Source organism: Apteryx mantelli, chromosome 20 (assembly GCF_036417845.1).
Source record: "Apteryx mantelli isolate bAptMan1 chromosome 20, bAptMan1.hap1, whole genome shotgun sequence".
Classification (NCBI taxonomy): domain Eukaryota; kingdom Metazoa; phylum Chordata; class Aves; order Apterygiformes; family Apterygidae; genus Apteryx; species Apteryx mantelli.
In genome coordinates, this window is record NC_089997.1 from 6,751,064 (window position 1) to 6,778,151 (window position 27,088).

At 53.6% G+C, this 27,088-nt stretch overlaps 1 pseudogene; it reads left to right on the forward strand.

Annotated features, from left to right (window-relative positions):
• LOC136993771 (scavenger receptor cysteine-rich type 1 protein M130-like) overlaps nucleotides 1-26,523 on the forward strand; it is a 175,886-nt pseudogene extending 149,363 nt beyond the window's left edge.
• The last annotated feature ends 565 nt before the right edge of the window (nucleotides 26,524-27,088 follow it).

Genomic DNA, 27,088 nt, shown 5'->3' on the forward strand with positions numbered 1-27,088 from the left:
TTTGAAAGCTGGAGCCAAGATTGCACTCAAGGACTTTCACACAGAAAGGGCCTTTTCCAGGGCTCTCCATGGGCTCAAAGCAATGAGCTCATGGGGTGATGTGTTAGGGAATGAAGGCTGGATTCAGCTCTCACTTGAGGGTGCCCAGTGCTCCTGGAGATGGTGAATGGTCAGGTGGTATCTGCCTGGGACTGTCTCCCATATGACAGGGCTGGTGACAGATGCCTGCAGTGTGGACCCTGCAGGAACAGGGAGGGGAGCTTGGAGAGTGGTCCATGCCACCTTCAATGGAAAACCGTGGTCTGGATCTACGGACACACCTGAACACAGCCTGAGCCTTTTGAAATGCCCTGTGATTGCTCAGAGCATCGTCCACAGCCACAAACCCTTTGCTAGGGGCTTGTCATGTGCAGTGATGCACATCCAGCTGGGTCTGCTCCCCACCCCGACCACTATGGCCAGCGTGGAGTCACCTCAGGGTCCTGGGGCCCCACAGCCTGCTCGCTCTGCAGAGCAGCACCACCAGTTCAGGGCCCCCTGGGAAGCACAGGGGAGGGTCCAGGAACAGCCGGCAGGCCAGCACTGATGCACTCACCTGGGGAAAGGCTCTCTGGGGAGCAGGGATGTCCGTGGAGAAGAGGAAAGGAGCAATTGTGCGCTTCCAAGGAGGAAAAAATAGAAACATAAATCTGTTTCTCTGCATGTCAACTAAGGGCAGGCTGCTGCGTCCCTGGGGCAGCAGGAGCTGCCTGAGGAACCTCAGGGCAGGGACTCTTGTGCTGTCCTGGAGAGACAAGTGGCATGGAGGGCTGCAGGCAGTCTGGGGGTAGGGAATCTCCTGGACACAAGACCAAGGGACACAGAGTGTCACTGTCCTCTGTGTCCTTGTGGCACGGGGGCCAGTTCCAGCTTGGAGGTTGATGGGGCAGCTGATACACATTCCTGCCCCCCGGAGCTGCTGTGCCCACAGTGGGGCTTGGGTTGTGCTGTGACTACCCCGAGCTCTGCAGCACCCTGCGGTGGCCACTGCTGCTGGGCCACCCCAGCCTGGGCTGCTGTGCTGGGTGGGCTGGGGAGAGGGCAGGGGAGGTGGGGAGAGCCAGGGAGGGGCTGTTCTGGTCTGGAAAGGGCCCGGGAGAGGAAAATGCCAATATTAGCTAAGCTGTGTGAAGAGGCAGGGTGAGGACACACACCAGTGGGTTTGTGGTGCAGAGCCAGGTCTCGTGGAGGGGAACCAAGACATGCCGGGCACAGAAGAGAGGAGGCCAGTCTGTGCCCTTGGTTGCATGGACCATCTGGGAAGGTGTCCCAGGACATTCATCGTGGACCAGCTTCTCACATTGGCTGTTTCCAGCACTGGCTGCCCACCCCAGGTTTATGGTGAGTTTTGCTGCCTGGACAGCTCTGTCCTGCTGGGCTCAGGGCCTGTATCAAGGGGAACAGTGAGCCCTGCCCAACCTCTCTCCCAGTCCAGACCCTGGCAGACCCTGGAGGACGGCACTGTGCTCACCCCTGCCTGGGATATGGCCGGGCTGGGCAGGCGCCGGGTGCTGGGGGAGGCTGCCAGAGCAGGAGGGCTGTGGAGGGATGGTGCACTGAGGGCCCCATCATGGGGACCATGCTGGGGGGACGTTTCCCCAACCCAGAATGCACCTTGTCCTATGCGGTGCCTGCACAGTTGGGCCATGGGCTGTATGTGAGGCAGGAAGGTTGAGTGGGCACAGGGACGGGACACAGATGGGAGCCATGATGCTCCTCACCGCTCCACTGCAAAAGGGAAAATCCCAGGGGAGCTCTCCCAGCCCTGCCTGACAAGCTTTTGTACCTGCACCAGTCATGCCAAAGCAGAGGCCAAGGACCAAGAGGTCCCTCAAGCAAAGCTGCGCCAGCCTCGGGGAGCTGCCCTGAGCACCAGGACAGACAGAGAACCCTCCTCCTATGTCCCTGTCCTGCTGGGAGGGTGGCACAGGCTCCAGGGAAATGGCCTGTTTCTGCCTGGGGTCAGTGTGGGACTTTTGCATGTGAGGTGAATACAACAGCAGCTGCGCTGCAGAAACACCGGCCACGACCCCTCACTGCAGCCCCCACTGCCGCTGCTGATCTGCTGCCACCCCCGTGCTGCCTTGTCCCCTGCCCCTCTCCCCACACTGCAGTGACTAGTGGTGCAGCAGGAGCTGGCACAGCACCATAGCTGTTGCCTGGCCCCCCGCCCTCCCCACCAAACATTGTATCCATCTTCAAGAAGGAGAGAAAAGAGGATCTGGGGAGTGATGGGCTGATCAGAGTCACCTCAGTGCCTGGAGAGAAAAATCTTCCTGGTAGCTGGTTCCAGCCACATGGAGGAATTGGGAACAGCCAGAGTGAAGTCATCGAAGACAAATTGTGCCTGACCAACCTAATTGCCTTCTGTGATGGGATGACTGGCTGTGGGGACAAGGGGAGTGCGCTGCATGCTGTATAACTTGGATTTAGGAAGGCCTTTGACATGCCTTTCCATAACACCTTTGTAGCCAAACTGGCAAGATGTGGAATGGAGGAGTAAGCAATGCAGGGTGTGGGAAATTAGCTGGAGGCCACCTGGCTGAAAGAATGGAGAACAGTGGTGCAAAGGGTACAAGTGATGTTCCTCATGCTTTGTTTGGGATATTTTGCATGCCGAAAGAAAGAGCCTGCTGTTGCATTTAAAAACAAGTATTTATCAGCCTGTACAAATGGCCTATGAAAACACAGTTCACACAGTTGTGTGGTGACTCTGTTGTTCTATACAAGTGCTCTGTCATGAAATAGGTATATATACATGTGTGTGTATATATATATATATATATGCATATGTAAATATACACACACACACACACACATATGTATATACATAAATACATTATATATATTGTGTAGGGGTCTAGGAACTACAGAATACATTCCTGATCATCATCTACTTTTATTCTTAGGAGAACAGGCGTTTTCAGCACTGGAGAAATATACTGAGGCAAATCATGATATTTAGGAGAGCTTTGCAGAGACTTGTACAGCCTCTTTTGCTGTGTGGTAGGATGAAGACTTCAGAATATAGTGTGCTCCCATTAAATCAAGAAATGCAAGAGAATGTATTTCAGCACTAATTGAGAAGGTGTACTAGTGCAAGTGAGGGATATGGACTATTTAGGGACTATGAGGACATGTTGATTTAATCCATAGTATTCCTTCCATGACTCAAGACCAAAGAAACGTGTTGTCTATCCTTTCAGATAAAAAAAATCTATAAGAGTTTGTGTAGCCATCTCTGCCTTTCTAGGATTGTTAAAACAGCAATGAATTATGTAGTGGGAACAAAATTGAGAAAGAGTTTGTTAAAACACCATAACAAAAAACTTGAAACAATGTCAGCATTTGCTACCTTTAAGCCTCTAAGCTTATGTTAATTTTTTTGATATTTCACTGTGGAAGTCATTTAAACCCACAGTGGAAAGGTGAGGTTGGGTTGTTCCACTTGGGTCAGTCATTTATCTCCATTTCTGTTACTGTGCTGGTCAGGAAACCTTCTGACCTACCAAACTCAGTTATGGCTCTAGGATCTGTGATTTGAGCTGGTAAAGGTACTGCAGTGCTGTGCTGGCAAAAAGAAATGCTGCCCACAAATGTATTTCCTAATACTAAAGCGAGATCACTATAAAAATTATTTGCAATCCGGGTCGGTAAACAATACACAAGAAAGAGTTAAACATTGGAATAGCTGAATAAAATAAGTATCTAACATGTACATATAGTAATGCCATAGCTTTACCCATCCAATTTGCAATTCTTTAGATACAGCTCATGTGTTTCAATTCTCTTATTTTTTCTAAAACAGTTATTCTGCTCCTTTCTCCCTTCCCACCTTCTTCAATAACTGTTGACCAATTTCAGCTGAACTTGACAAATGTAGAGATCTCAAAGTTTTTGAACTCCTGGCATCACAAAAATTAGTGCCTGGGTGGTGAAGAGATCCCGTTGGGTGTGTGCTGAGAGAGAAAGCTGTAATTCTCCCCCATAGCAGCTAACTGACCCCTTGCCCTGCATGCATTTGGCTGGCCAGTGCCCACGTGTGATGGGAGAACCATCACTTGCCCAGCCAACATGGTGGGGACCAGCAGACATGGTGGGGAGCGGCAGCATTGCTTAGGGGAGGGATGGTACGAGCCAGCAAGGAAATCGGCTTTGGGAGTCGTCCTGATCACTGAACAGCTTATTCCTTGCTGCAGGATGGAGAGTATTAACAACAACAACAACAAAAAGTGGTGGGGAGGGGGAAAGAAAAGACAAGAACATTAACATCTTTGTCTTCCTTGGTCACTTTATTTTTAAAATTCTTGCTTGATAAATATTGTTCTAGAAATGCTTCTTGCCAGCCACCATAGTACAGGCCAGGGTTCAAAACATCTGGAGAGCCAGGATACAGGCAAAGGTCTCCCTTGGAGCCTGCAGGAACATGTGCTCGGGAAAAGCTTGCAGTTCATACACTGGACTTGTCAGCTCTGGTTTTTAGCACCACATCCCCTGAAGAAAGATGCACACAGGTCTCTCTTCACTTCTTTAATCTCACAGGCTTAACTGACTCAAGTGAGGTAGGTGGAATCCATGGTTAAAGAAGTGGCCTGGTTTTGATGTGCTTCCTATTATTTCTGTCTGAAAACCCACATTTCTGTTAGATTGAATGAAACAGAGCAAGGATGTTGTGCATGGCCATATTTTCCATTCCAAATTAAACAGTCAGAAGGTTGCTGGCAGCTCAGGGAGCTGGAAAACGCTGCTCATAAACCTCTCTCCATGGCCAGAACTCCTGCTGACCTCAGTGGGATTCAGACCGTGGTTTTCATGAACTCATAAGATGCTGTAGCTCCCAGTAGAGCTCCCAATAGCTCCATCAGCCTGATGGCATGACATGCACTTTTTCTAGCTTCTTTTATTTTTATAATGATATAATGCAACCAAGGATTTTTTGCACAAACAAATCTGTTTTATTTTTTTCTGTCGTTGTACTGAGGAGGAAATATTATAACACACCTGTCAGTTAATATAAACATTTCCTTTAGCTGAGTACATTTACCAAGTATAGACAATGCCACAGCCTGCAGTGCTGCACTGTAGGCACTAAAAGCATTTCAACTCTCAGAACACTTCTATCTGCAAATGTGTGTCTTTTTCTTAAGGAGAAAAAGCATAAATAGACTCAGTGCTGCTTTGTTGTTTTTTACTTTTAGGCAGGAAGTCTATTCTGTTGATTCACATCCCTATATTACAGCATCTGGACCTTCAGTAGAAGCATTTGGGAGCTGTGACAGTATGGACAGACATGTTACATGGTTGAGGGCTCATCTGTCACATAAGAGGAAGATCTCCATTTGGGTTATCTGATGGTTGTCCCTGTGGTCATCTATCAATAATGTCTAGTCAGTGCCCACATACACCAGCAGCATGCGCTATGTGCTTGAAGCACCACGTACAGGCAACGGCTTGTGATGTTCCTGAGCAAGAAACCTGGTCTGAAGGAGCCTCTGGAAATGAGGCAGCAGCCTGTGAGCTGGGGAGCTCTTCAGACAGCTTGAAGGCTGCTCACCTCTTACAAAATGATCTTTTGAAATTATGATTCATGACCAGGCGAACAGGACAGTGCCTGCCCTCACCTTTCCTGCCTTGTGCTCCAGACTGACTTGGGCACGAGCCCACCCTGACCTGAAAACTCAGCAGTCCCGGGGGTGCAGCAGTGCACCCAGGCTCATCCACCTTGCTGAAGGACTCAGCTTCTTACATTTTACATCCTGTTTACATGTGTTTACATGTGTTAGTTTGCATAGATACATAGTTATTGGTTACGTAGCAGCCTATTCTACATGACTCAATATTCCCACACAAACTTCCTTTTCACCAGCACGTGGGAAGCCCAGAGGACAGCACCAACTATCATTTAGGTTCCACATGTCCATGTATAATGGGAGGATATTGGAGTCTCACTGAAAGCTACATTACCACATTATTACAGAACAGTCCAGCATATGCACCGGTTTTGTTGCTTGCAACTTCAGATGGATGGATATGTATATTTTTGAGTTTCATTTCATTTTCCTTTTCCAGTTTCATTTATGTGCCCTTGAAGCACCTGAATGCTGCACTTTCCCAAGCAACTGGATACTGTTATCACAAGGGCACCTACCTGAAGATCTTACAAGTTGCTTACAAAAATCTTGACTGGATGCGTTTACCATCAAATGCTTTGAAAGTGCATAACTTGGATACTGTTGGTAAATTCCTTCTAAAATTGAATACTGAAATTCCAGCATGTCAACAGTTTCTGGCATCAAAGCAGGTCCCTTTTCTCACAGAAGACACAAGCAGTTCATGGCTAAGTCCCCAGGTCAGGGGTCAGGGCTGGCCCTGGAAACAGTCCTCCATTTCCTCAGGATGAGGGAAGCCATGTCACTCTCTCTGATGTCCAGTAGCCAGGGGGCAAAGGTTCCACCTTATCTTTCCAAAGAGGATGAGAAAAAATGGATTTAGGATATAATAGTCAACGTAGGCCTCCTCAAAGAGTTCAAAGACATTCAGCCCAAATAACAGTACCTCAAACACTGACATCTTTGAGCCTCTACCTGAAGCCATTCTTGCAGTTCCTTCAAATGATATCAAATATCATGACTAATGCTGTCCTGCTATCTAAAGCCTTGCAGCTTCTCCACAAACTTTTGCTGCTTCCCCACAGTCCCTCTGCCTCCTCCCATTTCCACTTCATATCTTTAGCAGTTCACTAAACTCAGTCTGCTAGTCCATGTATCTGATCTATCTCCAGACAGACAAACTGGACTTGATAGGAAAGGCTTTCATTCCTCCTTAAAAAGTTGCAAGTTATTGGATTTTGTCTCCCAGAATTGGTCAGCAATAGCTGAGGAGAAAGTCTAAGGCTGGGAGGAAGAAAAAGGTATTCTGCATTTCCAGATAATACTTAAATATCAACTAGAAAAGCTAACCTGCTGTTGTTTAGAAGAGAATGTCAATGAAGAAAGCAGCAAAACATTTGAAGGTTTTTGTTTCCTTATTGGCAGTACTTTTAACCCTATTGAAAGAGAAGATATATTATAAAGTTATATTTCATCATACTGTGAGCTGAGTTTTGCTGATAGAGAATATATACAGCTAACTGTTAAATCTTCAGATATTGTGCCCATAAAGGGAAACACCTGGTCTTTCAAGCAAAACATTACAACTGACTTCCAACAGATAAACCTCTCCTGCTTATAATCTCATCAAGTTCACATGTACATAAAACACTCAAAGGCGACAAAACCCCCCAAACCACCTTTTTCAACCAGGACACCTTTTGAGTATACTTTCCTTTTATCACACCAGACACTATGCCTTTAACTATGGCAAGGAATTCCCTCTGCTTTGAATCTACATATATGCTGGATTTTAAAAATTCTTAAGAAATTACTTTTTACTGCTACTATAAAAGCTCATTATTGGCAGAAATTTTCAAGCACACAAATGTATTGTTGCCTCAGTTTACCTAAAGATAAATTCAACAGAACCCATGTCCTAGGTTAAAGGAAGGCAAAGAAACCCCATCCTTGCCTCTATTTATACATTTTCTGTTATGGGGGTTGTCTTTCTGAATAGCCTACTGTAAAGCAGAGGGGCAGTAGCATTATACATTAAAATATTTAGAGTTTATGCCTAACCTCTCCAAAGAAATCCAATTGCTCTTAAAAAATCAATTGTAAAAGTCCAATGGTAGAGAGCTCACTTAAGAGCCACCAGTGCCAACAAATTACATATTATGCCAATGGATTAAGTATTGCCTCTGCTTAGACTCTGTACAGGAGCAGGGAGGAGAACACTTCACAGTCAGGCAGCTGCTCCTCCTCTTCAGTAGATTCCTGGGCAAAATGTTCCTCATCATCATCAGCGGAGGATGGGGAATCACTGCTGTAGACTGCATGTTTCCATCTGCAAGCATTTCAAAGGCAATAACAAAAACAAGATTAGGTCACACTAAGTCTCCTCAAAAATCAAGTGAAGTCTACCCCAGAAGGTACTGTGAGATCTGTGAAGTTTCCAGCCCATTATATGTATTCCTCATGCATCTGATTTCAAACTGCATTACATGTTCTTACTTGGGAGAGCAAAATTCTGTCTTTGTTGGGAAGTTTAAAAAAAAAAAAAAGTACATGGTACTTATATGCAGCTTGACTTTGGCATATGATAGGCCAGAGCCTTGCAAAGTAACTGTAAAGCCTTGCAAAGTAACTGTATTTGTGAATCTAGTTCCCCTGATTTCCCCTGAACTTCGTGTTCACAGCTGTTACCAAGACAGCAGGACAAGTCAAGAAGGGCATTCCTGAGAGAGCTTCAATTAATTACGATGCATACAGGAGGATAATTATGATGCATACAAGTTTGGCCTTGAGCCTTTTTATAGGTTTTTATTCCCCTTGTTCATGTCTTGCACAGGCTGTGGAACATGGGCAAAGTACTGCCTTCACGAGGTATTGCAATAATTACATCTCTTCCTCAAGGCATGATCAGCTCAACTACTGCAACATCCTCTTCTGTCCTGAAATACAGCCTTGCCCCACTCACATCCATTCAGAAAGTTGCTCTAAAGATCATCTTCTGAACTTATTCCCTTCATCACAAAGAGCATGCTCCTGAAACCCTTCAAGTTTGTTCTCTCACTGCAAACAAAATTGCTAAGGCCTTTCACGAATTACCTTAATTCCTACATTATTTCCCACTGGCTGCCCAGAAAACAGCTCTGAAGTCTGAGCTGGCCCCGACAGCACCTCTCACTGACTAACCCCTCAATACAGAAATGCAAAAGCAGGTTCTCTTCTCACCTGCCACCTTCACACTTGGGAGAAGGTTTTCATATGCACCGGGCAGTCAACCTTACCCACTGAAAATTCTCTCTGCGCTGCTCAAAACCCATGAAAACTGTCAGGCTACTGCTGCAGTGAGAGCAGTGCTCATCATTCAGAGTAGGACTGTGCATTTCCTTGTATTCCCACCTGTCAACAGCCATCTCTTGCCTTTTCTCTTGTGCTCAGTTATAAGCATTTGGGAAAAGGTCTGGTTTTGTTTGCTGACTCTTTGTCCGGAGCTTATTAGCAGGGCCCTGGAGTCCCTGACTATGGCTTGTAAGCGCAAAAGTATACAGAAATGTGAATAGATAGAAAATGGCCAGTAGTCCAGCTCCTTTCAGTTGCTTCAGAGGAGACTTTTGGCCAGAACACAGTAAAGAAAATTGAAAGTCAGAACTAACCTGAGTTGCCATCTTGAGTGTCAGCGATCTCATCAACAGTTCTTTCTTTAAGTTTCTTTCTGGTTCTTCCCTCCTTGGGAGTACGCCTCAAGGTTTTCCTTATTGCAAGAAACAAGAAGGATCAGCCACAAACACGCAGAAAATCTGACATGCACACACTTGGTGCATACACAGTAGCTTTATCAAGGCTCTGCATATACACAAAAGATTAGCATGCAGTTCTACGATGCAGAAAACAAGGAAGGATCACTGGAATCCAACCATAAAGGTCTACTTGTTTTCACAAGAGGCCCATTCTATTTTAGGCCTGTATCTGTCAGTCTAAAAAGAGATGAGAAAATGGATGCATATTTTAATACAAGAAAAAAAACAGTACTTTTAAATTTAGTTCATGGCCTACTTTGCCTCTCTGTTAATATGCTGACTCATGGACCAGAACATGTTAAAAAAAAAAAAGAAAAAAAAGAGATTAGCAAAGCAAAAAGCACAACATCCACAGGGATTCCTGAAATACATGAATCTATCTTTGCTTTTTATCCTAGAGTTCTCAAAGAACAGGGCAGTAGTACCCACAGGAAGCACCCAGCAGAGAGAATTTAATTTAATGGAGCAAAACAAAGACAGAGGAAACATGGTTGGTAGAAGTTGCTCTAGGGACAGAGAACCAGTTACACTCACAGGTAATGCTGGCACAGGAACAACTACACATAGAATTGCCATCACTAAATGCAGCCTGGATTTGAGGAGGCTTCACATCCGTGAAAAGGAATTTCTGGAAGTGGCTCTCCGTGAAGGGAGCAGTTCACAAGGGAGCTTAAGTCCATTTATGAAAATGATTCTAGGACACTTTTCCCTCTAACAGGCGACTAAACTACAAGACCCAGGAGATTCTCTGGGAGGTGAGGAGATGTCAAGGAAAAACAGGCAAATGGGAATCCAAACCTCAGTCACTGGGACAAGCACAGAAAGCTGTACAGCACCTTTTTAGCCTGTAGGCTAACCACACTGCCCAAGCACACATCATTCCTTTGTGCATGAGGAACAACAAGATTTAGTAACTGAGGACTAAAAGCACAACAGATTAACAGCTTAGTTGTGCCTATGCGATGGAAGGCATCACACAGTCTTCTTGCATATTTCAACCACAGCCATTATTTTTGGTAAGTTTTAACAGTGAAAAAGCAAGTCCTGAAACAGCTGTTTGTAATCAGAGTGTCCATTCAAAAAAATCACAAAAAGGCAATTCAGAGAATGCCGCATAAGATGTATACAACTTGTGACTGCTATTTCACATTTTCTGAGGAAGAAGATATGTCCTCCCTGCTCAGAGGATACCTCTAATATGGTCATACCTATCAATATGTAAGTTATAATTAGAGAGGAAAAATAAAAGCTTTCTCAGACTGTGGTACTCTGTGGAAGAAGTTACTTCAGCTAAATTAGAAGTATTATTTCGCTGTGTGAAATATATTACTTACACAAAAAGAGAAAGATAAATGAATATTTAGATTTTTCTGCATCGCTGAATAACCCAGGATCTTCCATCACTTTCACATCTTGCGCTGGTTTGCAATACTGCTTCTGCAGGACCGATACAGAGCTGCACTTGTAAGAGCAAAGAAAAGCAAGCGTGAAAAAAGGTTTGAAAAAATAAATATAAGCAGTAGGGCATCTTAATATAGAATGCACATAATGACAGAGTCAAAATGACACTTAGCCAGGTTCCTGAAACCTAAAATAAATAAATAAATAAATAATAGTTCTTTTGACAGAGTTTTAAGAACAAGTGCTAGAGAATTTGCAATCACACTCTGCACTTAGATTCATTTTTCCCTGCTGCTGAATACAGTGAGAAATCCACTTTTGTAAGAGAAAAACAGAAATTCTAAAGATCAGAGTCAGATGTTAGAAAGAAATTATGGTAGCTTTCAACTGCTCTGCATGGTAGCAGTAAGTCATTCACAGCTAACACCTTCCCCAAATACACAGACTCTTTATTCTTAACTGTGGTGCAAACTGCAGCGTTTCTTCCACGGTTGCACCCGTCACACAGGCCACCCCACGGCTGGGACACGCTGCAAATCCTCGAGGAGACAATGCCAGCCTGGGCTGCGCAAAGGCCACGTCGGGAAGGAGGCCGCAGGCAGAGCTGCAGAAACGCCAGGACTCCTTCAGGTGGGCTGCGGCCCCCTCTTCCTCCGTGTCCTGACTCGCCCCGTGCACGAACTGTGTTTCAACGTGCGTCAGCCTGGAACAGCAGCTCATCAGCACCGAAGGAGCCTCTCACATTGCAGCCACCACTAAGATGGCGCGGTCCTGCCCGGGGAAGGGGGTCGCCGCCGGGTCTCGTGGCCATGGCATTGCCATGGCAACGCCCCCAGTGCAGCCCTCCTATTGGCTGGCAAGAGGAGGAGGGCGGGACTCCCTTGGACTGACGGCTCTGTCAGCCAATCAGAGTCCAGTATGCAGGGCCCTCAGGGAGGGGAGGAAGGGGTGGGGCCTGACCTGGGGGAGAGGAGAGAGAGGAGAGAAAGAGGGAGCGAGGGGGAGAGGGAGGAAAAGGCATGAAAGAGCAAAGCGAAAGGGAAGGGGGAGAGGAGAGGGGAGAGCAGAGGAGAGCGGAGGAGCGGGAGAGCAGGGCAGCGCCGAGAGCAGGGCAGAGCTGCGCAGCAGCAACGCCCCACAGCCCCGCAGGGCCGGTTGCTCAGGGCAGGGCGCAAACAGCCCCCTCAGGCAGCGTGTCAGGAGCGAGGCAGCTCCCCGCCCCACCAGCTGGCAAGGCAGCTTCCTCCACAGCCAGGCCTGCGCCCGGAGCAGGGCGCTGCGCTGCTCTGCAGCGACCCCCGGGGAGAGGGAGGCCATGCCCTGAACCACGGCAGGTCCCTGGGGAGCCGGTGGGGAAGAGGAGAGGGAGGAAAGGAGAGAAGTGAGCGGGAGAGAGAGCGGGTGCGAGTGGGTTTGGTGGGGGCTGCGGGTGCGTTCAAAAGGCGGTGGGTGCCCTTTCGCCGGGGTGGGGGCAGCAGTGCTGGTGAGGGGGCTGCTTTCCTCAGGGAGCTCCAGAAGGTGAAACCATGAAATAGGAGAATGCTTGTTGTCCTGGATGTGTGGAGGATTTGCTGTGTTTGTTCAGCATTGGGGAAGGAACCAGACTTCTGAGTTGCAGGAAGGCTTCTCCCTCTGCCTGGGACAGGAGGCCCTGCTGTCTTCAGTTGCAAGATCACTGTTCCCATACAATGCTCCTGTTAGAAAATGTTGCCAGGAATTACTTACAGGCTGTTCCCCAATTCCTAAGTGTCATAGACTAGGTGTAGGTAATACCTGGGCAGAAGTTAATCCTTTTTTGGTGTAGTAACTGGTACATAACGGGAGTTTTGCTCGCTATGAGTGTTACCAGGGGCCTCAGACAAGGAGTCTCAAAAGGGGGATGGAAAGGGGGGAGCTGTTACCAGGAGCTTCAGACAAGAATGCGCCCAAAGATACGATTCTCGCAACTGTAACTGACACATCCTAGAGGAGTACAGATAAACCAGCAGGAACCAAGTTTAGGAATAAGACAGCTTTCTCAAGCAAAGAAATGAGCCAAGCTGAGACCATATATGGAAAAGGAGCTCAGAGTTCATGGAAAAGGCACCTCTTCAGCAACCACCAGGGACCACCAGAGACCCCCATAGAAGACCCCCTGGAGACTCAGACCACATGCATAATGACTATGTAAATATGATAATTAGTTCCAGGAAATAGAATGAATATGTATAATCATTCTGGGAAATTTAATGCATATGTATGTAACAGCAATATAAGCTTTGGCTAATGCAACATAGGGCATGCACGTTGGGTGGAGCGATCCCCCGTGCATCCGGCGCCGTAATAAAGAGAATGCCTGCTTCTTAGTAGTACATTGGTGTTAAGGAGTTTTACTCCCGATTTCGGTGACATGAGCGTTGTGAAGCCACGAGGTGATTCGGGGAGGCCGTTCAGGAGCTGGCTCAACCTTGGGGGAGGGCAGGGAGAGCTGCAGGTGGCAATGGCCCCGTGGCCGGGCTGTGGGTAGTGAGGTCACCACTGTTTGAGAGAGCTATGCCAGAAAGTCACCATTGTCAAATCAAGCCTTTATAAGTAGCTGACAGGCCAGCAGGAGGCACATGGCTCGGCTGTTGATGATGAGGTCACTTCTGCTGGAGTACCTGATAGGCCATCTGGAGGAAGAAGGCTTGTCTGTTGCTTGTGAGGTCACTTGTGAGTGATGAACTGATTGGACAGCAGGAGAGATGTGTCTGGAAAGGTGACTGTGAGGTCACTTCTACCTGAGCAGTTGATAGGGCAGCATTTGGTTCATGGCTGGGGAAGTTATAGTGAGGTAACTTCTGTCTCAGAGGCTTCTAGGCCAGTGACAGAGACCTGGCTGTGAAGGTGACAGTGAGGTCATGTCTTTCTGAGTCCCTGCTAGGCCAGCGACAAGCACATGTCTAGGAACTGACTTTGAGGTCACTGATGTCCCAGCAGCCTATAGGCCTGCAGCATTGGTAATCTCTGATTTCCAGGGTCTGTGTGCTGTAGAAATTACCCCTGTCCAGCAGCAGGGAGCTTGTTAGATTTTCCTGCAAGGTCCGTACTGGGTCTCTGTTCTTCATGTGTACACCTGCTTTAATATCATCTTCGGGACTATAACATGTTAGTGGTCTCCGATTCTCTGTCCAAGTATGTTCTGATTGGAGACTGGGTGCAAACGCTCTTGGAGGTGACAGCGGTAATGTGAGCCCCAAAGAAAGGCATGAGAAAAATGTCCACAGAGGCCTCTTTTTGGCAGTATATTAGGCACAAGAGAGAGGACAGATTTGGCCAGGTGAAGCCCCTTGGGACCATTTTATCTGCTTCCTTGAGGTGGGAAGTGAACATGAGCAGGGCTGAAAATGGATGTTCCCAGAAAGTCCATTTTCAAAGCCTTTGGTGGAATAAAAGCAACTTCCAGGGATGGAGAGTTGGCCTTGCTGTGTTTTCAGGCCCTTGGGGAGCTCTGCCTGCTGCCATGTCTAGTTGTGTCCCCTCTGTGTCCCTGATGCACCATGCTAAGGCAGCAGTGACCTCAGAATCCAGATCCAAGCCATGTGCCTTCTACTGGCCTATCAGGTACGCGGGAAGAAGTGATGTCACAGTCAACAACCAAGCCATGTGCTTGCTCCTTGCCTATGAGGGACTCAGTCAGTAGTGACCTCACAATCACCATGCAAGCCAAGTGCCTGCTGCTGGCCTATCAGGCATTCAAGCTGCAGTGACCTCACAATGAGCATCAAAGCTATGTGCCTGCTGCTGGCCTATCAGGGGCTCGGGGAGAAGTGACCTCACAATCAACATCCAAGCGCTGTGTCTGCCGCTGGCCTATGAGCTATTCAGGGAGCACTGACCTGACAGTCGACATTCAAGCCCTGTGCCTGCTGCTGGCCTATCAGTTACTGCAGCAGGAATGACCTCAAAAGCACATGTCCCACCCATGTGCCTGCTGCTGGCCTATCAGGCACTCCGGCAGCGGTGACCTCACAATCAGTATCCAAGCCATGTGCCTGTTGGGAAGGGAAGGGAAGGTGAATAAGTTAAATGCAAAGTGCTCCTGAAGCATCCCATGGAAGGGGAACATAATGCAGTAATGTGAGAAAAGAAAGGCACAATGATATTCAAAGAGCCTAATACAATGCCCCAGCATTTCTGAATAGAAAACCACTGAGTAAGTGGAAAAGTAAAATACATGACCATACGTGAAAGTCTAATGGCACTGAAATGCATGAAGGTGTGCAATAGCAGCATGGTGGGGTGGTGTGAGGTGCAGCATCACTAATGAGAAACTGCAGTGAAATGTGTGTGGTGTTTTGCATAAATGACGGTGTGCGATGGACGGGAGTTACAGAGAGATGGCGAGGTGCCAAGTGCCGATGGCCCTGGGCTGTGGTAGCGCTGTGAGCTGTGAGCACTGAGACCCTGCTGCACAGGGGACACCCGTCCCCCTGCCCAGCCTTGAGTGCAGGGCCCCGGGAGTGGTTTGGTCACCTGCGAGGAAAAATCCCCCTCTAGGAGCTGTGCCCAGCAGCCATGTCTGCAAAGGCAGCAGGAGCAGCCCCTGCAGCGCCATCCCTGGGAGCAGGTTTGGGGCTGGAGCTGGCACAGCGGCTCCATGCAGTGACAGTGCTTGGGGAAGCAAGCCCAGAGAGAAACCACCATCTTCCTGGCTTGGGCGCTGCTGCAGGGAGAGCACGGCGCAGGCTGCCGAGGTCACGTGGGCTGTGGTTTGTGCACCTGCAGGCGAGGCTTTGATCTCCTGATCAGCCCCTGCGAGGGAATAACGGGCTGTGGGGTGAACATGCTGAGAATCGGGGGGGTCTGAACGCCTGGGCTGCCCTGTGTGCTGTCAGAGGAGTGAAACGGCCCAGCTCCCTGCTCCTGACCAGGGCACCCACTGCGGGGCTGTCCAGGAAGGGATCGACGAGCCCGCACTCACGGGATGGGGCTCTGGCCATGGCAAAGAGGCCTTTCACTGCTGCTGCTCCCGGCACAGCAGGGCTGTAGCAGGGTGAGGGGCTGTTTCTGTTCCCTTCCTGACACAGCCCGTCCCAGGGGCAATCCCAGCTCCACGGTTCCCATGGTGCGGGGACAGCTGGGCACTCGCACCTTGGGCACTCGGGCAAACACAGCGTACGACATGCCCAAAGCTCCCAGTCCCCACAGTGGGGTACAAGGGGCGACAGACCCATTTCCCCACCATGATCTGCCCTGTCCCACTGGGCTGGGCCCCGTGGTGATGCCCCAGAGCAGCGACCGTGACATTCGCAGTGGAGCCGTGCCTCATATATGGTCATGAAGAGCGCTGGAGAAGTTCATTGGAGGGCTGGGCTGTGTCAGAAGGGAGATAAGCCCTGATAATGTCTAAAAAGGTGCCTGCTGCTTCGATTGGCTCTTCCTGCAGCTGAGCCAGCACCTGCAGATATATATTGGCCTCCCGCCTTTGTTGTCCTGTTTGAGTCCCCAGGAGCTGTGTCAGGGAGTGGGGTGCATCAGGGCAGTGCTGTCAGGGCAGGAGGCTGCGGATGGAGGCAGAGGGACTCCTGGTCCGTCGGGTGCTGTGGCTGCTCCTCTGGGTGCAGCTCTGCTGGGGTAAGTGCCTGCTTTCTTGTTCCACAGCCCTGGATCCAATGGGCACCAGGGGGGTCATGGGGATCCCTCTGGAAAAGGGGTTTCATCCCAGAAAGCAGTGAGACAAGGCTCGAAGGTGCTCAAGTCCATTGACCCTGTGCTGCTCTGGGTGGGAGAAGGGTATTGGTGCTTCCAGGGCTCCTCTGCTTATGGCAGTCAGTGCCTAGGTGTGCTTATAGACACCTTGTCCTTGGACACCCTTTGGGGACCCCTGTTCCCCCACTGCTGTGCCCCTGGAACTGGCGGTGGGTCAGCTGGTGACTGCAGAGCTCAGCAAACCCCAGGACACAGCCAACCCCCAGGTGCCCAGGAGGGTTTCTGTGGTGTTCAGTGTCCTGTGGTTGGGGTGACCCCAGCCCAAGGTGGGGCAGTTTGTGCCCTGCAGAGAGAAGGGGACCAGGGCATCTGCATCCACAGCCCGGTAGAGAGGTGTCCTTCCCAGGGGCCCTGGCTGAGGGCAGGGGCTGGGCTCATCCACATGGGCAAGGAGGGAATGAGCATTGGAAGAATCTTGGGGATCCTCTTGGTGCTCCCTGGGGACATGGAAAGCCCTGTGGGAGGTGGGTGGGCTTGGGTGGTGCCCAGGGCAGGTGGTGGACAGGGGGCTGGGGTCATGGGGGATGCAGCAGTTTGGGGAGGCCTGGGGGTTTGGGGCTGTTCACAAGGTGTCGTGCTGGGGAGGAGCGGGTGCCCTGTGCAGAGCCTGGCATGGTGTCTGGGTGGACATGGGCAGGGTGCAGGGTGTGAGGAGGTGCCGAGGTCCCTGGGGTGGGAATGGCCCAGAAGGGCTGGAGCTGGGTATCCCCCAGCCCAGCCCAGCGCAGACCGCAGGGAGAGGCCGGACCCCGACACTGCCCCAGGAACAGCCCAGAGGGGAGAGGGCTCACAGCCCCAGTGCCTGGGACTCGGCCCTGGGCAGGGGACCCTGCACAGCTGCAGCGCGGGGCCTCAGCACTCTCCTGACCATCCCCATGTCTATGTTTGAAGGTGCTGCGGAGGTGAGGCTGGAGGCTGGAGACAGTCGCTGTGCTGGGAGAGTGGAGGTGAAACACCAGGGCCAGTGGGGGACGGTGTGTGATTTTGGCTGGGACATGAAAGATGCTGCTGTAGTTTGTAAGCAGCTGGACTGTGGATCTGCTCTCCAAGCTCTTTCGGGTGCACCTTTTGGGCCAGGATCTGGCCAGATTTGGCTGAGCACTCTTCAGTGTAAAGGCACCGAGACTGCCCTGTCTGAGTGCGGACATGCTGACTGGAGTAAACGTTACTGCACTCATGCTAGGGATGCTGGAGTGATTTGTTCAGGTAAGGAGTCAGCCAGTTCCTCACCTTTGGGGCGGGTCCTGGGATCAGGGACTAACCGGGCTGTGCCCTGAAGGAGAAATGCGTGGGTACCGGAGCAGGCCCTGACATGGCTGCTCTCGCTGCCGAGCTGGGACTGTTGCTGCTGCTGTCCCTGGGGAAAGCCCCGGGTGAGCCCACCGCGGGTGCACAGACCCCATCAGGGTCGCGGGGGCTCAGCCCACCCTCAGGCTGAACTGAAGGGGCTTTCAGAGAGGAGGAGAGCAGGGCCTGGGGCAGAGGAGCAAGGTGACGGGCAGTACCTTGCACCCCGTGCCCAGGGCCGCCCCATGAGGACCAGCCCCACACGGGCTTGGGGCCTGGCGGCTGCGAGGCCCCTGGCTGCTCCCTCCCACATCGCCGCACGCACAGGCCCTGCAGGGTCCTTGGGGCTGTTACAGCCCCGCGGGGAACGTGGCCTGTCCAGGCAGCACTGACCCGCTGTCCAGCCGCTCCTGCCGGCCCTCAGCTCCCCACGCTGCCCCGTGCCACAGGGCTTTGCCAGCACTTGCTGACCCTCATCTGCGCCTGCTTTTGCAGCGTGCGCCGGTGTCAGCCCAGGGCTGCACGTGGATCTCCTGTTCCTCTGCCCGGTCGCTGGCCGCAACGTGCACAGCCCCAGCAGTGCGCTGTGGCCCTGCCTGGGGACACCTCTCCCCAGGCACGTGTCGGAGGAGACAGCTGGCCCAGACACCGACCCAGTTACAGCTGCACCATTTCTGTGCCTGGGACGTGTCTCCCCTCACAGACACCCCAACACCCCAGGACACCCCCGGGAACAGGGAGCATTTTGGGCTGCTCTGAGGCGATTCCCCAGCCTGGCTCTGAGCTCTGCAGCACCTGGGCCCATTTCCCTGGTCCAGGTACTGTGGTTCTGGGGGCCTGTGCCGGGCAGCGCTGGGCTCCTGGGGCAGCAGCATTTGCCTGAGCAGTGCCTGTGGCTGTGGGTCCAGGATAGACACAAGCCCTGGAGTGCGGTGTGAGTGTGAGAGAAGATGCAGGGGGCCCCGAAGGGTTTGTGTCATCAACACCCACGGACGGCTGCTGCTGGGGTGTTCATGGGTCATTCTGGATGTGGCTGCCTTGGGAATCATGTGGGATGCAGGTATGTAACTGCTGGAAGCCTCTGGGAACTGCCTGTCATTGGTGTTTTCTCCAGGATTTGTCCGGCTGGTTGGAGGAGACAGCCCCTGCTCAGGACGTGTGGAGATCAGAGATGGAGACCAGTGGAGAACAGTCTGTGACTCACACTTTGGTCTCGAAGCTGCTGACGTTATCTGCAGGGAGCTGCAGTGTGGCACAGTCCTGTCCATCCCCAGGGCAGCTCACTTTGGAGAGGGGGTCGGTGCCATCTGGGACGAAGAGCTGCAGTGTGTGGGGAATGAATCCCTCCTCTCCTCCTGCCCCAGGATGTCCCTCAGCAACCAGACCTGCACCCACGCGAACGACGCTGGTGTCACCTGCACACGTGAGCATTCAGGGAAGAGGTGTGAAATGCCTCCTGTGAGCTGTGCGCTGCGGGGTAGGGGAGCAGGGAAGTGAATGCGCTGAGCATGGTGCGAGTGCAGGAGGGGTGGAGTCATCTGTAGTCCTGCGGTGACAGAAGCGAAGGAGATGGGATTGAATCTCTGTGACATTTCCCTCTCCACTGATGGATGAGCACAAGCACAAAGTGATCCTCTCTAATCACCCTCTCTCTCCCTTGCAATATATCCAGGGTTCAGGCTGGTGAATGGCAGCACGGTGTGTTCAGGGCGGGTGGAGATCCAGGTGCAGGGGACTTGGGGAACCCTCTGTGATTCTCACTGGGACATCTCTGATGCACACGTTCTCTGTCATCACCTCAACTGTGGATTTGCCGAATCTGTTCCCGGAGGAGGGCATTTTGGGAGAGGAACCGGCCCTGTCTGGAGAGACACCTTCCACTGCGAGGGGACCGAATCCCATTTGGGACAGTGCCCTGTGACTGCCCTGGGGGCCTCCTCATGTTCACATGACAACGATGCTGGTGTTTTTTGCTCAGGTGAGTGCAGGGAAAATGGAAGATTAACTAAACTTGCCCCTTGTGTGTGACACGGCAACCCAAAGCTGGGGAGCCCATGGCAATGACAAACTGAATTTCTCCCTGGAGAAACCCTGGCTTCCCATGGAGGGGTTCAAAGGGCTTTGCCTGCTCAGGTCTCTGCCTCCCCAGGGCAGCTGATTCAGGCCCTGGAGACCACCGCCTGGCCTGGGCTCCTCCGCTCCCCTGCTACAGCACAGGCACAGGACGGGGCTGTGGGACACAGCTCCACTCAGTGCAGCTGTGAAGGACCCTCCACTCCTTCCTGCAGCACGCAGCCCCGTCCCAGACCACAGAGAGCCTTGCAGACCCTGATCCCACCGCCTGCAGGGGCTGCTGTGGGCGCGTCCATCAGGAGCAATCCCTGAGGCCAAGCTGCAGAGTGGGGCTGGGATTTGCCCTTGCTTCTTGTCACTATGAACCCCAAACTCGTCCTGTTTTGTAAGAAAGGCCCTCATCCCTCTGCTTCCTGCCAAGGACACAAGCTCCACGTCCCTGATCCCTAGGGATGCAGAGGGGTAGAGACGTGTGGGTTCTCCCCTGGGTGTCTCAGCAGGGGTCAGTCCCAGCGTGGAGATGGAGCAAGGCTTGTGCTCATCCTGTCTGTCACCCAGGCCATTGCACAGGCCACTGCTTCCTCCTGCTGAAGCTGCTCCACATTCATCATCAAGGACATATCTGGTGGCTCTGGGATTTGCCCTCACCTCCCATGCTTCCCCATCCCTGTCCCTTCCTGAGAAATGACATTTGTAGTCAGCAAGGTTTAGTGACTGGAGGAAAAAAGAAAAAAAAAAACTTGGAAAACTTCCATCCTCAAGTTCCTCACTGTGAGCCGGCTACAGATGGGTGAGTCCCTGGGTGTCCCAGGGCATCAGAAATGGGAGACACATGGCAGGGTGCAGGGCTCCCCGGTGTCACAGAGGGTCCAGGGCACTTTGCCTGTCTCCGAGCAGGATCCTCTGAATCCCTGTGGCTGGTGGGCGGAGGGAGCCGCTGTGACGGGCGAGTGGAGATGCTGCTGCACGGGACGTGGGGCAGAGTCCTGGATGACCAGTGGGATGGGAACGATGCCAGCGTGGTGTGCCGGCAGCTCCAGTGCGGAGAGGCAGAGCGAGCCTACAACCCACCAAAGTCTGAGCGAGGGACGGGCCCCGTGGGGCTGAGAAGGGTCCAGTGTGCAGGGAAGGAGACTCGCCTGACCCTCTGCAACACCTCCCTGCCTGAGGCAGTGCCGGAAGGAATTGTGGAGGATGTGGGAGTGGTTTGCTCAGGTGAGTCACTGACAGTCCCCAACACACTGTGCTCCCCAGGGCCGGGAGCCCCTGACAGCTGGGGTTTCTCCCGGCTGCAGGGAGCCGGCGGGTCCGGCTGGTGAACGGGACAGGGCGCTGTGCCGGGAGAGTGGAGATCTACTACAAGGGCACCTGGGGGACCGTCTGCGACAACTCCTGGGACCTGTCCGACGCCACCGTTGTTTGCCGCCAGCTGGGCTGTGGGGTGGCCATGGAGGCGCCCGGCTCTGCTCATTACGGGGAAGGCTCCGGGCAGATCTGGCTGGACGAGGTGAACTGCTCCGGGGATGAAGCTGCTCTCTGGGACTGCCCTGCCGAGGCCTGGGGGCAGCACGACTGCAGGCACAAAGAGGACGCAGGAGTCGTCTGCTCAGGTCTGTGTGGGGAGCAGTGGTGGGAGCCTGGTTCCCAGGAAGACAGGGATGCAGGGAGAGCAGGGCATGGCCGAGCCTGCCCCTGGCTGCCCTGAGCCCCCTTCCTGCCCCCATCCTGGGAACATCCGTGCACAGTCCTCACTGGAGCTAGTCAGGGTTATAGGGAGAGCACAGACGTCCCCAGGGCTTAGAGGGGAGGGTAGTGCTGCACGTTGGGGACTTCTCTCTGCTCCCTTTGTGAAACAGTGACTTGCTGGCAGTGCCCTCTGCCTGTCTGAGCCCTGGGGTGTCCAGAAGAGTTCCTGCTCCTTGCAGTAAGCCTTCCTGCCCATGGATGCCATAGAATAACCTGGGGGATTTTCAGGGATGCTCCAGGTTTCTCTCTCCTCACCCCAGGACCAGCTTGTTCCCCCCACTTTGTGCCTTTCCTTCCAGAGTTCACGGCCCTGAGGCTGGAGAAGAGCAATGGCTGCTCTGGGCGCCTGCAGGTTTTCTACAATGGGACGTGGGGGAGTGTTTGCTCCAACTCAATGACTCCTGACACCATGTCCCTGGCGTGCAAACAGCTGGGCTGTGGAGATGAAGGGTTCCTTGAAACAGACCTGTCGTATGGCAGGATATCTGGCCCCACATGGCTGGATCGTGTTGAGTGTGGGAAGATGAACAGCTCCTTTTGGCAGTGTCCCTCTGCTCCCTGGAAGCTGCAGTCATGTGATGACCAACGAGAAGAGACTCACATCACCTGCAGTGGTAAGGCTGGAACCACCTGGTCACAAAGGCTCACAGCAGGTCCTGCTCCCTGTTCAGCGAGGTGCAATGCAGAGAAAGAGCTTGGAGTGGCTTTTACATTCCATTTTGGACCACTGTGCTGTCAGTGACACAAACAAGACTTCATCTCTCAGAGTGACACGTGTCCATCAGCAATAGCTGTCCTGAGTTCCCTGCGTAGGCCAAGGAGGGGCAGAGGCACCTCCAGGCAGGGTCTCCTCCAGCTCCCCTTGGACACCTCTTGGTTGCTCTCTGTTGCCCATAGAGAGGGCCCAGACAACCACCTTTTAGCTTGGGAAGTCCATGCAGAGCATCCTGCTCATGGCTGTGTTTTGCTGAGGGAACGGGAAGGGGGAGAGTGAAACCAGTCCTGGTGGCTGAGGGTTATGTAGGAAACAGGCAGCGTGCAGGGCACTGCTGGCAGCAGAGCTCAGAGAGGCCTCCCCTCTGGGAACATCCTTCTGCTCCTCTGCTAACCAGGGAGCCTTTGGGGGTGAGCAGACAGGGGTAAGCCTTCAGTGCAGCGCTGTTCTACCCTGAATTACCAGGGATCCAGCTGTGTCCATGAGCAAGGAGGCACTGGGAGGTTCAAGCACAGGTCAGTCCTGCTCCTGTCCACATGATTCCCATGAAGCAGCCCCTTCACCGCAGCATTTCCTTCTGCAGGGAGACGACCAGAAGCCACTCCAGCCCCGGTGGCCGAATGCCCCAACTCTACGAGCTGCACAGGTAGCTGCTCCTCCATGTGCCCTTCTCGCTTGGCCAGGCTCTCCCAGCTGCCCCAGTGACATGGGGGGTTCTGCGTTTTCCAGAGATGGAGAAGATTCGTGCTGTGGGAGGAGAGGATGGGTGCTCAGGCAGAGTGGAGGTTTGGCACCGCGGCTCCTGGGGGACGGTGTGCGATGGCTCCTGGGACATGAATGATGCTGAGGTTGCCTGCAGGCAGCTGGGCTGTGGCCCTGCTGTGTCTGCCCTGCGGAAGGCTGCATTTGGGAAGGGGACAGGCCCATCTGGCTGGAGCGGGTGGAGTGCAGAGGGACGGAGCGATCTCTCTGGGACTGCTGCACCAAGCCTGGGGACAGCGGTGCCTGCCAGCACAAGGAAGATGCTGCTGTGAATTGCTCCGGTGAGTAGCAGTGCTTCATCCCCTTGTTCCAGGACGTGTTTCCCCAGCTGTGTCCTCACAAGGCCCCAGAGCTCCTCAGAGCAAGGATGCCCCTGGGGAGGTCAGGTGTCTGGTGTCAGGTGGGGAGCAGCTGTTGTGGGGCTGGGTGTCCTCAGGCCTCTGCCCGTGGATCTCCTGCAACCCCTGTAAGTGCATCCCCTGGTCTGCCGGTGCTGTCCTCCCCACGGCCCAGAGCAGAGGACCCTGGTCCTGTCATGGGGACCCAGAGAAGGACAGTTCAGATGGGACTTTAAGGGGATGTCCGTGTGTGCGCACACACACACACACACACACACCCCTCTATCTCTCTCTCTGCTCTGCAGCTGCACCGAGGACGACAACGTCACCTCCTTGAGCAGGTAACCTTCCCTCCTCCCTGGGGTTGATCTCTCTGGGGCCAGGTTGTGACCTGCAGCCCGAGGGAAGGGGCTCTGTGTTGGGGTGTGAAGCCCCGGATAGGAGGCCCTGGAGTGGGAGCAGGTGTCTTTGGGGAGGGCTGTGATTCACCCAGCAGGGTGGGAACTGCCCTGTGACCCAATGCTGTGCCCCCACCCCCTGCTGCCATGTGTGTGTGGGGGGGGTCAGGACTGGGATGTCCCTGGGCCCCCACCTCCCCCAGGCCAGGGGCTGCCTCGTCCATGTCCCTGCCCATGCAGATCTCACCCAGGGCCGTGCGAGGGACAGCGGGAGAATCTCGGTGCCTGTCATCATCTGCATCATCCTGGGGGCCCTGCTCTGCCTGCTGCTGGCCCTCCTGGTGGGGCAAGTGCGAAGTGCCAGGGCTCAGCGCAGAGGTGGGTCCTTCCCCATCGGTCCCAGGGTGGGCGATGCCTCTTGGCAGCCCCGCGGGTGCTGTGGGGTGTCTGTGAGGGGCACAGATGGAGCTGGGGTGGGGGTGCTGCCTCCTGCCCTATTCCCTGCCCATGGCAGGGCAAGGCCGTGTTATGGACCCATCTGGCAGAGAGCAGGGAGCTCCTTGGGGAGAGGAGCCGCGGGAGCTGCTCCAGGGTCAGACCAGGGACCAGACTCGGGACCAAAAGGGGCATGGGGCTGTCTCTGAAGGGACAGGGTGAGGGTGACGTTGTCCCAGACCATCTCCACAGGGACGTTGCTGTCACTGGGGACGTGGCAGTGGTGCCTGGACAGAGCAGTGGGGCTGGGCTGTGGGGTCAGTGCTGGTCTGGCCTGGGGGGAAGGGCTGGGTGACCACATCAGAGTCTGGTCTCCTGTCTCCACGTCCCTGTGCTGACCCTGCCTCTGTTGCCAGGCTCCAGGAGGTCTCTGGAGCCCTTCTCTGAGGCCGTGTACCAGGAGATCGACTACAGCTTGACATGGGAGAAGCAGGCGATGTTCGGTCGCTCAGGTCGGTGTGGGTCCACTTTGGAGGGAGCACATCCGCAGGGCCCTTTCCCCCAGCCCTGACCCAGGATGGGACCTTGGCAGCCCCCAGGCCAGTGGTCCCCACAGCGCTGGGCCATGGGGTCTGTGGGGAGAGCAGCCCAGTGAGGAGCTTCCTCCCCACCAGCTCTGCCCATCCCAGCCCAGGGCACAGCTCCTCCCTGCCTGCTGGGCTGCCTGTCCAGGGTTGTACCTGGTGGGTGAGGGAAGGGGTTGTTCCAGGGCAGCTCTGAAAGGCCATTTGAGATGGGGTTTGTCCCATGGGAGCAGGATGAGCCCCGAGCCCTCCTCCCCGCACAGTCCCTGCTGTGTGGGTCCCCATCCCCAGCAGTGCTGGCCATGAGCAGGGTCAGCAGGGCTCACCCCAATAACACCCGCTGCTCCTCTCGCCAGGCTCCTCTTTGGAGGGGTCCCTGACCAAGCTGCAGCCCGAGCCTGGGGACAGCGAGGAGGAGGACGGTCCTGGGTCAGCACCAGGTAATGGAGGGTGAGGCAGAGGAAGGGTTGGTCTCTCCTCCCTGTAGCTGTGTGACCAACAGCGTTGTCACTGAGTGTCACCATCAGGGTGGGGAGGAATCACCCTCAGGAATGACTCCAGAGCCATGCAGAGCATGTGAGGGTCACACATGCCCATCTGAGCTGGGTGCCTCCAGCCCTGAGCCCTGCGGGGTCGCAGGGGGACTTCCCAGGCTCAACCTGTCCCTGCCTCCAGCAGGCCCTGAGCTTACCTCAAGGAGCCATGCCTCAAGGCACCAGCGTCTCCACAGCCAGCTCCGGTGCAGAGCCCAGCACTGCCGACCCTGTGGCTGGGCAAGAGGGATCCCCACTGCCATATGCACGCTCCCACAACCCCGGGGGAGGTGGGACGGATGCTGAGTCTCCTGTGGCCCTGCCAACACCAGTGTCTCAGCCCCTCGTTCCTGCACGTCCTTCCTTCCTCCGCTCTGCAGGAGGGCTCTTCTCATTGCCACCAGCTCCCCTCTCCTTTCAGATGTCCCTGTCCTGCCCAGAGGTGACCCAGCAGACGGCTATGATGATGCCAGAGAAGTCTCTGACCCCGGGGAGGATGTTGTTCCTGGGCAGCGAGACTGGGAAGTGCCCAGGGAAGCGAAGGAGGGAAACAGGCCTGGGGAGGCTCAGAGAGGTGAGGGGGAAGTGCAGTGCTGCCGGCTCCTGGGGTGCCGTCCCCAGTGCCCAGAGAGTCACTGCATACTGAGAGCCCAACCTCCCGGGACAGGGAGGGAACCTGCGCCAGGAGTTTTCCTGCTATGGAAAGTGGGGTGGGATAAGGGGCCGGACATCTCGGGACAGTGAGAGGAGGGAGAGGAAGGGGATTTACAGCCCAGGAGGGGCACGTGCATGGGGCCAACTGCAATGCACCGGCCTTGCTGCTTCCAGAGGGGAGCCTGCGTTCCTGGAGAAGTGATGGGGCCCCAGGAGCCAAGAGATGTGCCCCATCCCTGCTCCCCGCAGACACGGGGTACGATGATGCTGAAGAGGCAACTCTGATACATCCCCATGAGGACACCAAGACTGAGAGACTGGACCCTGTTGCCCAAAGGTCCCTGAGCCCGGGGCCAGGAGAGCCCACCCCTGCCATGTGGTTGGGTGCACCCGAGACAGAAGAGAGGTCTGTGCAGCTGGGAGAGCCATGAGTGCCAGAGACCAGTCTCCCTTCTCCCACTGGCAGCAGAAAGAGCTGGGCATTTTGTCTATTTTTATTCATCTACTTCTATACCATGCATTGGTATTTGTTCTTATTAAAACCATTTGGGAGTTTGATCCAGAGCTGGTGCTTCCCTCCCCAGGTGTCGGGGAGGGCGAAGCGCCAAGAACCAGCAGTGGGGAAGGGACACATCTCGGGACCAGCAGGCTCTGAGACAGGCTGTGTGCCTGCAAGTGCCCGTGGACCCTGGAGTGTGGGAATAGTGAACAGTCCAGCTGGAGGATATTCCTGCTGGCAGAGACATTTCCATCCTGCAAACCACACGCAGAGCTTCCAGCCAAACTGGGTCTCTCTGCAGGGTCCCGTAATGCCCCTCTGGGCAGGGAGGTCCAGTCTCCTCACCCTGGGAGTGCCCCTGCTTGCTCTTTTCCCAGGGGCTCTGCCTGGACCATCCTGGTCCCAGGCAAGGATGCCACCACTGAGAGGCACTGACAGGGTTGGTCCTGGGCTGTGGCCCCACAGCAGAGAGCCTGGAGGTGACAGCAGAGCCCTGA